This window comes from Zea mays, chromosome 5 (assembly GCF_902167145.1).
Source record: "Zea mays cultivar B73 chromosome 5, Zm-B73-REFERENCE-NAM-5.0, whole genome shotgun sequence".
In the NCBI taxonomy this organism is placed as follows: Eukaryota; Viridiplantae; Streptophyta; class Magnoliopsida; order Poales; family Poaceae; genus Zea; species Zea mays.
Genome location: NC_050100.1, coordinates 123,752,449 through 123,764,472, shown reverse-complemented (window position 1 = coordinate 123,764,472; position 12,024 = coordinate 123,752,449). Strand labels below are relative to the sequence as shown.

At 41.9% G+C, this 12,024-nt stretch overlaps 1 non-coding gene across 1 annotated transcript; it reads right to left on the bottom strand.

Annotated features, from left to right (window-relative positions):
- Nucleotides 1-11,377: 11,377 nt before the first annotated feature.
- On the bottom strand, nt 11,378-11,805 carry LOC103626844 (uncharacterized). Its single transcript, XR_002262055.1, has 2 exons — nt 11,664-11,805; nt 11,378-11,556 (listed from the first exon to the last, which is right to left on the bottom strand). It is a non-coding gene; the product is annotated as an uncharacterized protein (transcript).
- Nucleotides 11,806-12,024: the final 219 nt, after the last annotated feature.

Here is a 12,024-nt window from a genome sequence, read left to right as displayed (position 1 = left end):
GTGAATACCCTTTGGCTACGAGTCGAGCTTTGTTCCTTGTCACCACACCATGCTCATCTTGCTTGTTGCGGAAGACCCATTTGGTTCCTACAACATTTTGGTTAGGACGTGGAACTAAATGCCAGACCTCATTCCTCGTGAAATTGTTGAGCTCCTCTTGCATCGCCACCACCCAATCCGAATCTTGGAGAGCTTCCTCTACCCTGTGTGGCTCAATAGAGGAAACAAAAGAGTAATGTTCACAAAAATGAGCAACCCGAGATCGAGTAGTTACCCCCTTATGAATGTCGCCGAGGATGGTGTCGACGGGGTGATCTCGTTGGATTGCTTGGTGGACTCTTGGGTGTGGCGGTCTTGGTTCTTCCTCATCCTCCTTTTCTTGATCATTTGTATCTCCCCCTTGATCATTGCTATCATCTTGAGGTGGCTCGTCTTCTTGATTTTGCTCTTCATCATTTTGAGCCTCATCCTCATTTTGAGTTGGTGGAGATGCTTGCATGGAGGAGGATGGTTGATCTTGTGTACTTGGAGGCTCTTCGGATTCCTTAGGACACACATCCCCGATGGACATGTTCCTTAGCGCGATGCATGGAGCCTGTTCTTCACCTATCTCATCAAGATCAACTTGCTCTATTTGAGAGCCGTTAGTTTCATCAAACACAACGTCACATGAGACCTCAACTAGTCCAGTGGACTTGTTAAAGACCCTATATGCCCTTGTGTTTGAGTCATAACCAAGTAAAAAGCCTTCTACAGTTTTAGGAGCAAATTTAGATTTTCTTCCTCTTTTAACAAGAATAAAACATTTGCTACCAAAAACTCTAAAATATGAAATGTTGGGCTTTTTACCGGTTAGGAGTTCATAGGATGTCTTCTTGAGGATTCGGTGAAGATATAACCGGTTGATGGCGTAGCAGGCGGTGTTGACCGCTTCGGCCCAAAACCGGTCCGGTGTCTTGTACTCATCAAGCATGGTTCTTGCCATGTCCAATAGAGTTCGATTCTTCCTCTCCACTACACCGTTTTGTTGTGGCGTGTAGGGAGAAGAGAACTCATGCTTGATGCCCTCCTCCTCAAGGAAGCTTTCAATTTGAGAGTTCTTGAACTCCGTCCCATTGTCGCTTCTTATTTTCTTGATCCTTAAGCCGAACTCATTTTGAGCCCGTCTCAAGAATCCTTTTAAAGTCTCTTGGGTTTGAGATTTTTCCTGTAAAAAGAATACCCAAGTGAAGCGAGAATAATCATCCACAATTACAAGACAATACTTACTCCCACCGATGCTTATGTAAGCAATCGGGCCGAATAGATCCATGTGGAGTAGCTCAAGCGGCCTGTCGGTCGTCATGACGTTCTTGTGTGGATGATGGACTCCAACTTGCTTCCCTGCCTGGCATGCGCTACAAATCCTGTCTTTCTCAAAATGAACATTTGTTAATCCTAAAATGTGTTCTCCCTTTAGAAGCTTATGAAGATTCTTCATCCCAACATGGGCTAGTCGGCGATGCCAGAGCCAACCCATGTTAGTCTTAGCAATTAAGCAAGTGTCGAGTTCAGCTCTATCAAAATCTACCAAGTATAGCTGACCCTCTAACATTCCCTTAAATGCTATTGAATCATCACTTCTTCTAAAGACAGTGACACCTACATCAGTGAATAGACAGTTGTAGCCCATTTGACATAATTGGGAAACAGAAAGCAAGTTGTAATCTAAAGAATCAACGAGAAAAACATTGGAAATAGAATGGTCAGGAGATATAGCAATTTTACCCAATCCTTTGACCAAACCTTGATTTCCATCCCCGAATGTGATAGCTCGTTGGGGATCTTGGTTTTTCTCATATGAGGAGAACATCCTTTTCTCCCCGGTCATGTGGTTTGTGCACCCGCTGTCGAGTATCCAACTTGAGCCCCCGGATGCATAAACCTACAAAACAAATTTAGTTCTTGACTTTAGGTACCCAAACTGTTTTGGGTCCTTTGGCATTAGATACAAGAACTTTGGGTACCCAAACACAAGTCTTGGAACCCTTGTGTTTGCCCCCAACAAATTTGGCAACTACCTTGCCGGATTTGCTAGTAAGCACATAAGATGCATCAAAAGTTTTAAATGAAATGGCATGATCATTTGATGCAATAGGAGTTTTCTTTCTAGGCAACTTGGCACGGGTTGGTTGCCTAGAGCTAGATGTCTCACCCTTATACATAAAAGCATGATTAGGGCCAGAGTGAGACTTCCTAGAGTGAATTCTCCTAATTTTGCTCTCGGGATAACCGGCAGGGTACAAAATGTAACCCTCGTTATCCTGAGGCATGGGAGCTTTGCCCTTAACAAAGTTAGACAAATTTTTAGGAGGGGCATTAAGTTTGACATTGTCTCCCCTTTGGAAGCCAATGCCATCCTTAATGCCAGGGCGTCTCCCATTATAAAGCATGCTACGAGCAAATTTAAATTTCTCATTTTCTAGGTTGTGCTCGGCAATTTTAGCATCTAATTTTGCTATATGATCATTTTGTTGTTTAATTAAAGCCATATGATCAAGAATAGCATTAACATCAATATCTCTACATCTAGTGCAAATAGAAACATGCTCAAGATTTGATGTAGAGGGTTTGCAAGATTTAAGTTCTACAACCTTAGCATGCAACATTTCATTCTTAGTTCTAAGGTCGGAAATAGTAGCATTGCAAACATCAAAATCTTTAGCCTTAGCAATTAAATTTTCATTCTCTAATCTAAGGCTAGCAAGAGATGCATTCAATTCATCAATCTTAGCAAGCAAGTTAATGTTATCATCTCTAAGATTGGGAATTGAAACATTACAAGCATGTGAATCAACCTTAGCATTTAAAATAGCATTTTCATTTCTAAGGTTGTCAATCATCTCACGGCAAGTGCTTAGCTCACTAGACAATTTTTCACATTTTTCTACTTCTAGAGCATAAGCCTTTTTAACCTTAACATGTTTCTTGTTTTCTTTAATTAGACAATCCTCTTGGGAGTCCAAAAGGTCATCCTTTTCATGAATAGCACTAACTAATTCATTTAACTTTTCTTTTTGAGCTATGTTAAGGTTGGCAAAAAGGGAACGCAAATTATCCTCCTCATCAGTAGCATTATCATCACTAGAAGATTCATATTTAGTGGAGGAGTTAGATTTAACCTTCTTCCGTTTGCCGTCCTTTGCCATGAGGCACTTGTGGCCGACGTTGGGGAAGAGAAGTCCCTTGGTGACGGCGATGTTGGCGGCGTCCTCGTCGTCGGAGGAGTCGCTTGAGCTTTCGTCGGAATCCCATTCCCGACAAACATGGGCATCGCCGCCCTTCTTCTTGTAGTATCTTTTCTTCTCCTTTCTTCTTCCCTTCTTGTCGTCGCCTCGGTCACTGTCACTAGACATAGGACATTTAGCAATAAAATGACCGGGCTTACCACATTTGTAGCAAACCTTCTTGGAGCGGGACTTGTAGTCTTTCCCCCTCCTTTGTTTGAGGATTTGGCGGAAGCTCTTAATGACGAGCGCCATCTCCTCATTGTCAAGCTTGGAGGCGTCTATTGGTTGTCGACTTGGTGTAGACTCCTCCTTCTTTTCTTCCGTCGCCTTGAATGCAACGGGTTGAGCTTCGGATGGCTCGCCAAGCTCGTTGATTTTCCTCGAGCCTTCTATCATGCACTCAAAACTTACAAAATGCCCGATAACTTCCTCGGGGGTCATTTTAGTATATCTAGGATTACCACGAATCAATTGAACTTGAGTGGGATTTAGAAAAATGAGAGATCTTAAAATAACATTTACCACTTCGTGGTCGTCCCACTTCTTGCTCCCGAGGTTGCGCACTTGGTTTACCAAAGTCTTGAGCCGGTTGTACATGTGTTGTGGCTCCTCCCCTTTGTGAAGCCGGAACCGACCGAGCTCCCCCTCGATCGTTTCCCGTTTGGTGATCTTGGTGAGCTCATCTCCCTCGTGCGCGGTTTTGAGTACATCCCAAATCTCCTTGGCGTTCTTCAACCCTTGTACTTTGTTATATTCCTCTTTGCTTAGTGAGGCGAGGAGAATTGTTGTGGCTTGTGAGTTGAAGTGCTCGATTTGGGCTACCTCATCCTCATCATAGTTCTCATCCCCTACGGATGGTACCTGCGCACCAAACTCAACAACATCCCATATGCTTTTGTGGAGCGAGATTAGATGAAATCGCATTAAATCGCTCCACCTAGCGTAATCTTCACCATCAAAAGTTGGTGGTTTGCCTAGTGGGACGGAAAGTAAAGGTGTATGTTTGGAAATGCGAGGGTAGCGTAGGGGGATCTTACTATACTTCTTGCGCTCTTGGCGCTTAGAAGTGACGGAGGGCGCATCGGAGTCGGAGGTCGATGTTGATGAAGTGTCGGTCTCGTAGTAGACCACCTTCCTCATCCTCTTGTGCTTGTCGCCTTTCCGATGCGGCTTGTGGGAAAAAGATTTTTCCTTCTTCTCTTTGTGGTGAGAAGAAGATTTCTTCTCCTTCCCTTTGTTGGAGGAGCTCTTCTTCTTCTCCCTCCTTTTGGTGCGGGACTCTTCCGATGAAGTGCTCCCGTGGCTTGTAGTGGGCTTTTCGCCGGTCTCCATCTCCTTCTTGGCGTGATCTCCCGACATCACTTCGAGCAGTTAGGCTCTAATGAAGCACCGGGTTCTGATACCAATTGATAGTCGCCTAGAGGGGGGGTGAATAGGGCGAAACTGAAATTTATAAATATAAACACAACTACAAGCCGGGGTTAGCGTTAGTAATAATAAACGAGTCCAAGAGAGAGGGCGCAAAACAAATCCCAAGCGAATAAGCAAGTGAGACACGGAGATTTGTTTTACCGAGGTTCGGTTCTTGCAAACCTACTCCCCGTTGAGGAGGCCACAAAGGCCGGGTCTCTTTCAACCCTTCCCTCTCTCAAACGGTCCCTCGGACCGAGTGAGCTTCTCTTCTCAAATCAAAGCCGGGAACAAAACTTCCCCGCAAGGGCCACCACACAATTGGTGCCTCTTGCCTTGATTACAATGGAGTTGTGATCTCAAGGACAAGTGAGAAAGAAAAGAAGCAATCCAAGCGCAAGAGCTCAAATGATCACGGCAAATCACTCTCACTAGTCACTAGGGCTTTGTGTGGAATTGGAGAGGATTTGATCTCTTTAGTGTGTCTAGAATTGAATGCTAGAGCTCTTGTAGTAGTTGAGAAGTGGAAAACTTGGATGCAATGAATGGTGGGGTGGTTGGGGTATTTATAGCCCCAACCACCAAAAGTGGCCGTTGGAAGGCTGTCTGTTCGATGGCGCACCGGACAGTCCGGTGCACACCGGACAGTCCGGTGCCCCCTGCCACGTCATCACTGCCGTTGGATTCTGACCGTTGGAGCTTCTGACTTGTGGGCCCGCCTGGGTGTCCGGTGCACACCGGACATGCACTGTTTGATGTCCGGTGCACCGGCATGGGCGATTCTGACTTCTGCGCGCGCTGTGCGCGCATTAAATGCTCCACAGGGAGCCGTTGGCGCCGCAGGGAGCCGTTGCTCCGCTGGCACACCGGACAGTCCGGTGCACACCGGACAGTCCGGTGAATTATAGCGGAGCGGCTGCCGCGCGAACCCGAGGCTGGCGAGTTCAGGAGGCCGAGCTTCCTTGGAGCACCGGACATGTCCGGTGCACACCGGACAGTCCGGTGAATTATAGCGCGCCGGCTTCCGAGAATTCCCGAGAGTGAAGAGTTGGAGTCTGAGTCCCCTGGTGCACCGGACAGGTACTGTTTACTGTCCGGTGGCACACCGGACAGTCCGGTGCGCCAGACCAGGGGTGCCCTCGGTTGCCCCTTTGCTCCTTTATTGAATCCAAAACTTGGTCTTTTTATTGGCTGAGTGTGAACCTTTTTCACCTGTATAATCTATACACTTGGGCAAACTAGTTAGTCCAAAGATTTGTGTTGGGCAATTCAACCACCAAAATTATTTAGGAACTAGGTGAAAGCCTAATTCCCTTTCACATCCCATAGCTCATCTTTTTCTCAAGATGTTGCTCGTTATCCGAGGTGTGCTACTTGATGAGAATTATAACTCAAATGAACTCCTTAATGAGATGGCAAATGTTATGTATACCAAGTTCCAAAAATATTGGATAAATCCTAATATTGTGTTGCTCATAGCTGTTGTTCTAGATCCATCAATGAAAACTGAATTTGTCAAGTTCTATTTCTACACAGTTGTTGACAATGTTGATATGAAGATGAGGGAGCTCAAAAGGTACTTGAAGAAATATTACCTAGAGTACAAGAAAATCACGAGGAGTCATAGTTTGCATGTCTTTATTACTCCCGATGATTAGATGAGAAGTGAGCCTTCTACCTCTTCACCTCTTTGCGGTAAAAGAAGGGTAGAACATGCATTTGCTCAATTTGCATCTCAAAATGCGAATGCCCGTCCAGAGCGAACAGAAATGGATACATGCTTGGAGGACCCTAGGATCCTTATCAAGCCAGATGAATGCTTCAATGTTTTAGGATGGTGGAAGAAAAATTCAGATGCTTATCCAATATTGTGTTTAATGGCTAGGGATTTCTTGGCTATTCGTGTGAGTACGGTGTCCTCAGAATCTGCCTTTAGTGCAGCTGGTAGAGTCCTTGGAAAAATAGGACATCACTATCTCCTGAAACACTTGAAGCTTTAGTCTGTGCTAAAGACTGGTTGATTATATTCAATGACGAAGAAGAAGGTAAATTATCATATAAAAGTAGACTTTACTCCTTTCTTGTCTTTGCACAACAAACAATCAACTACATAATAATGAGTTAAATTGTCTACGTCAACTCACTAGGTGAACCATTGACTGGAAAGCGAATGTTTGATTCAGATGATGAGGAATATGATTGGGAAATTTGAAGCAGGTAAAACAATAAATTTTCATTTTTTTAATCACCAAAGTTTTATCTTTTGTAAAGACTAATTGAATGTAAATTTAACTAGCTAGTTGGTCGTACATAGTATATTAGTACACTAATACTTACAATATAAATTTTATAGCTAGACTAAAGTTTTATCTTGTATGCTTAGTTTTCAAAGTTTTCAATATAAAGACTAGTTAGTAAAATGTTGTGTTGAATTTCTGTTAACATGTTTCTTTTTATTCAGATTAGGCTAAAGCAGAAGCTGGGTTTTTATGGACTGCAACAACTGAATATCTTGTTATATAAAGCACATTGTGGTTGTATTTAGGGCTGCTAGGAATAGTTGTAGTAAGAGATGTTCATGAGTTATATATATATATATTGTATCTTAGTATAATGGAATTTTTCTCAAGATGTTGTACAGATGGGCAGTGGGCTGCATGGCTGAACTTCACCTAGGCTATTTTCATGGTTGCACTTTGAGGTTGTTTTCTATCATTTGTTTGTGAGCCCATGGATTGCACTAATTCATTAGCTTGTGGTGGTGCTTGCTTGTATATGAAGGCCCTTGGATTGGCCCATGGATTTTAAAAGGATTGAGGCAGATTAGGATGCCATGGCATTAAAAAACGGATTGGATTGAGCTGCATCAAATAAATTTGGATTTAAGTAGGGTTGGGTTCACTTTTAAAACTTATAGGATTGGAGTGGGGTTGGGGCCGGATTGTGACCCATTACCAGGCTTATGCACGCCTGAGCGGTGGGGTTTATGTTGGAGCTCCTATCATCACACGGAGATGAGAATGCACTCGAGAGAAGCGAGGCACGTACTAGCCGCGCGCGAGGACTTTGGATTGAATGGCGAGGGAGGGGTACGCCATTTTCGGTTGTGCGGGCAGGGGGAGGGGGCGTTGGCGCTTTTTCGAGCTAGTTTGGGCGTCCAAATACCAGAGGGGATTGGAGGGGCTAAAATCCCCTCCTTATTCAATATTTTAAATAAGGAGAGGATTTTAGCCCCTCTAATCCCCTCCGGTTTTGTGGCTCCGAAACTAGCCCTTCCGGTTGTTTGTGCCAGCAAGGCAGGGGGAGATGATGCCTTTTTTGGCTGTGCGTGTGAGGGGGGAACAGAGAGTGAGGGCAGTGGCGAAGCCATGTTAAGCTTGCCTGGTGCCAGCCAGTGCAACAGGGTAAGAAAAAAATTGCCACTAATTAGACAAATTTTCACCATGTATTTCTTCAAAATTATGTATGTTGCTTTAGCACTGCACCACCATAAATTTGAAGTTGGCGTCGCCCCTAAGTGAGGGCGTGCATGAAAGTGGGGGACGTGCAGTCACATTACAGTAGTAGAGAAGTTAAATGATGGTATTGTTTCTTTCCTTGTTGATATGTATCCATAATACACGGCTTCATACTCTAAGGCTATCACCAGTAGCTTCCCTATTTCATCGCCTATCACATACCTTATTTCAAACTTCAATCTGCAAACAGTATCATCTATAATGTAAATACTATATTTTACACGGTCCACTGAAGACAACCTAACAAGGCACGAGTCTATTTCTTAATCCACGGTATCATAATCCAAGGCTGTCACATGAGTGTAGGATTTTAAATTCTTAGAACGTCCTCTATGATATGTATACTAGTCATTTACCAGTGCATTGTCACGTTTCTATATATTTTATGAGTATACATTGTTTTAATAAAATATAAATATATGTGGTTTGTTCTATTGGTTAGGTGGATGTAAATGTGAAGCCAATAACCAAAGTCCAAACTCTTATTTGTGTACAATTTTACATATTTTTTAATTAAACGGGAAGTATGACACCGGGCGACTGTTGAAACTGGTGTTTTATATAGTAGAGATATTGTATCCGATCTTCCACTTTTCTTGAAAATAAGGTAAAAATTCTAAATGCACTAACTACATTTCAATGTTTGATGAATGCAGTGTTCCAAGAATAAATGAGGAAGTTTGTGTTGATTTCCATGAATGACATACTTATATATAGTCCCACCATAGAAGCTCATGTAATTCATTTACAACAGGTGTTTCAGATTTTGTAGAAACATAAGATGTATGCCAAGAAGAGCAAATGCGCTTTTGTTGTCACGCAGATTGAATATCTGAGACATGCTAGTTCCGGTTGTTTGTGCGGGCGGGGGAGGGGGACAAGAACGCCTTTTCTGGTTGTGCATGCTAGGGAGGGGGGACGGAGAGTTGGCGCGTGCACGAAAATGGGGGAATGCAGTCACATTATAGTAGTAGAGAAGTTAAATGATGGCGTTGTTTCGTTCGTTGTTGGTGTGCATCCATAATACACGGCTTCATACTCTAAGGCTATCACCAGTAGCTTCCCTATTTCATCCCCTATCACATAACTTATTTCAAACTTTAATCTGCAAACAGTATCATTTACAATGTAAATACTATATTTTACACGGTCCACTGAAGACAACCTAACAAGGCACTAGTCTATTTCTTAATCCACGGTATCATAATCTAAGGCCGTCACATGAGTGTAGGATGTTAAATTCTTAGAACGTACTCTATGATATGTATACTAGTCAGTTACCAGTGCATTGTCACGTTTCTATATATTTTATGAGTATACATTGTTTAATAAAATACAAATATATGTGATTTGTTCTATTGGTTAGGTGGATGTAAATGTGAAGCCAATAACCAAAGTCCAAACTCATATTTGTGTACAATTTTACATATTTTTTAATTAAACGGGAAGTGTGACACGGGGCGACTATATTGAAACTGGTGTTTTATGTAGTAGAGATATTGTATCTGATCTACTTTTCTCGAAAAATAAGGTAAAAACTGTAAACTTTACTATATTCGACAATAAATAGTTTAATCATATGAAAAGTTTATAATATAAACTTGTTTATATTACACTTCTATTTAGAAACAATTTCTAATAACTAATTTTTATTGGCATATATTAAGTAAAAATTAGCGGTTAAAATGTGATCCTCAAGAGCGTACCAAATGAAATTGTGCTTTATATTTTGGGATAGTGCGAGGACTATCAAGATAATTAGTTAGTTTGTATTCTGTTTGTATAGAGTAGGATTCATATTGTTAAACTAGGTGTGTGCCCGTGCGTTGCAACAGAAGTTAAAAATTAGTATAAAATATAGATACAAAACGATAAACATCAATATGATAGTTAGGTGTCTGTGCGTCGCTACAATTTCACTGAGATCATCAAGTCACCCGCAACAAGATAATTAGCCCTTATATGTTTCCCTAAAAAACTAACATATCTAATGGCAATATTGTTTCGGTCAAGAATCCATCAACAACTATTGTTCCAATACACATTCTTTGCACCACAAAATCAGGATAAATTGCCAGAAAGACATTCTCATTGCAAAAGGCATCAAGTTCTTTGCTACTTCCAACACATTCTTACACCAATTCATTACAGTATATTTTAATACAATTCCAAAAAAGGGTCAGAAAACACACAATGAACAAGTTCATTTTTCACCTGAGCTCCTCCATCTTCAGTTCTAGGTCATTCTTCCCCTCATTTTTCACATCAGCTCATCCATCTTCAGTTCTAGGTCATTCTTCCTCCTCCAAGTGCTAATTCTTTGGCAAGGTCTCTCATAAGACTTAATGTCAGTGTGTTATGCCATATGAAAATAGTACGGGTATCTGGAAATTTTCGCCGAAGGTCCTGCACAGAAATTATGAAGAGTTTTAGTATATCTGAAACAAAGAAGCGATATTAATGAGGATGGCACAACATTGCAACTATAACTGGTATAGGAACCATCATTCCAAACTATTCACTTAACCTACCTTGAAACACTGTGGTCCCAGTTTTCTGAGAGCTAATCATTAGTCCTAGTAATGCAAGGAACTAAAGCTAATCCAAGGTGAAAAAGGATGTGACATCACAGAGATGCCTATTGCACAACAAGATTGATTTCTATGGATACGAATGGTTCACAACAAGATTGATTGTATTTTAAAATAACATCTTGCACAATAATATTGAAACAGAGTGAGGGGGAACAAAGCACTTACCATGCCTCTAGACTGTATTAAAAACATGACAGATGACGATGGTGGTACACGTGAGCATATGTGAAGTATATATATTTGTGTATGCGAGCATCATTTTTCAATTATCCTATAAAATCAATACATCCTGAAGTCATATATAATATGTACATAGTACACCCACCAGGTACATTATGAACGTGCAAAAAAAGGGATATGGACTCATCCCGTGTTCTATCCTAACTCCTACTGGAACTGTAGACACAAGCCAAAAGAATGTGATACTATCGCACTATATGTAACTCAATACAGGGTAAACCAAGTTTTAACTAAAATATATCATATCTGTTGATTTGGTTTTTGAAAAGATTGTCATGGGGAGTTGAGGTGATCAAAGGATTAGGAGGAACAACAGAGCAGCGGCGACGAGGACGTTTCTGTTGCAATGCAGCTTCGGCGAAAAACTTGCAGAAGGTTGCAAGACATTGACTTGGGTGCCATTCGGCGAGGCGCCCTTGGTAGCTTCACGAGTGTAGCTGTTCGGTCCCAAGGCAGGTCTAGGGGGAACACAAGAAGGATTTGAGTTCACTGGAAGGTTGCTTCTTGAGTTGCCCACGCTGTAACCTGGCATGGCATGTCAGTAGCCACAACATGTAACAACATTGCTCTAGTTTGAAGCTCTTGTAAATTTAATCTGTAAAAAACGTCTAGATGGATATGATGGTGCTTACAATCAAAGTTTTTCCAGCCCAAGACCTTCCTCTCTCTCGATCAAACACGACCTTCAGCCCAGACATAAAATTCTCTACATATAAAATGACCAGCCAAGGTAAGAATGTTCAAGAGTTTAGTTGAAACACAAGGTTGAAGAGTTTGAATGTAGAAGCGCTTACCCCTTATTAAGTTAACACCTTCGCTCTTCATAGCAGCCAAGCAATATGCCATGGGATTCTGAGAGAGAGAGAGGTAGTTGCAGATTAACAAAATCATCTACATGGATAGCGATATAACCAAATAGAGTAGAGTGACAGTTGTATCTTACAGATACAGTGTCCGTAATGGTAATTATTGGATCATTGATAGGAAACACGC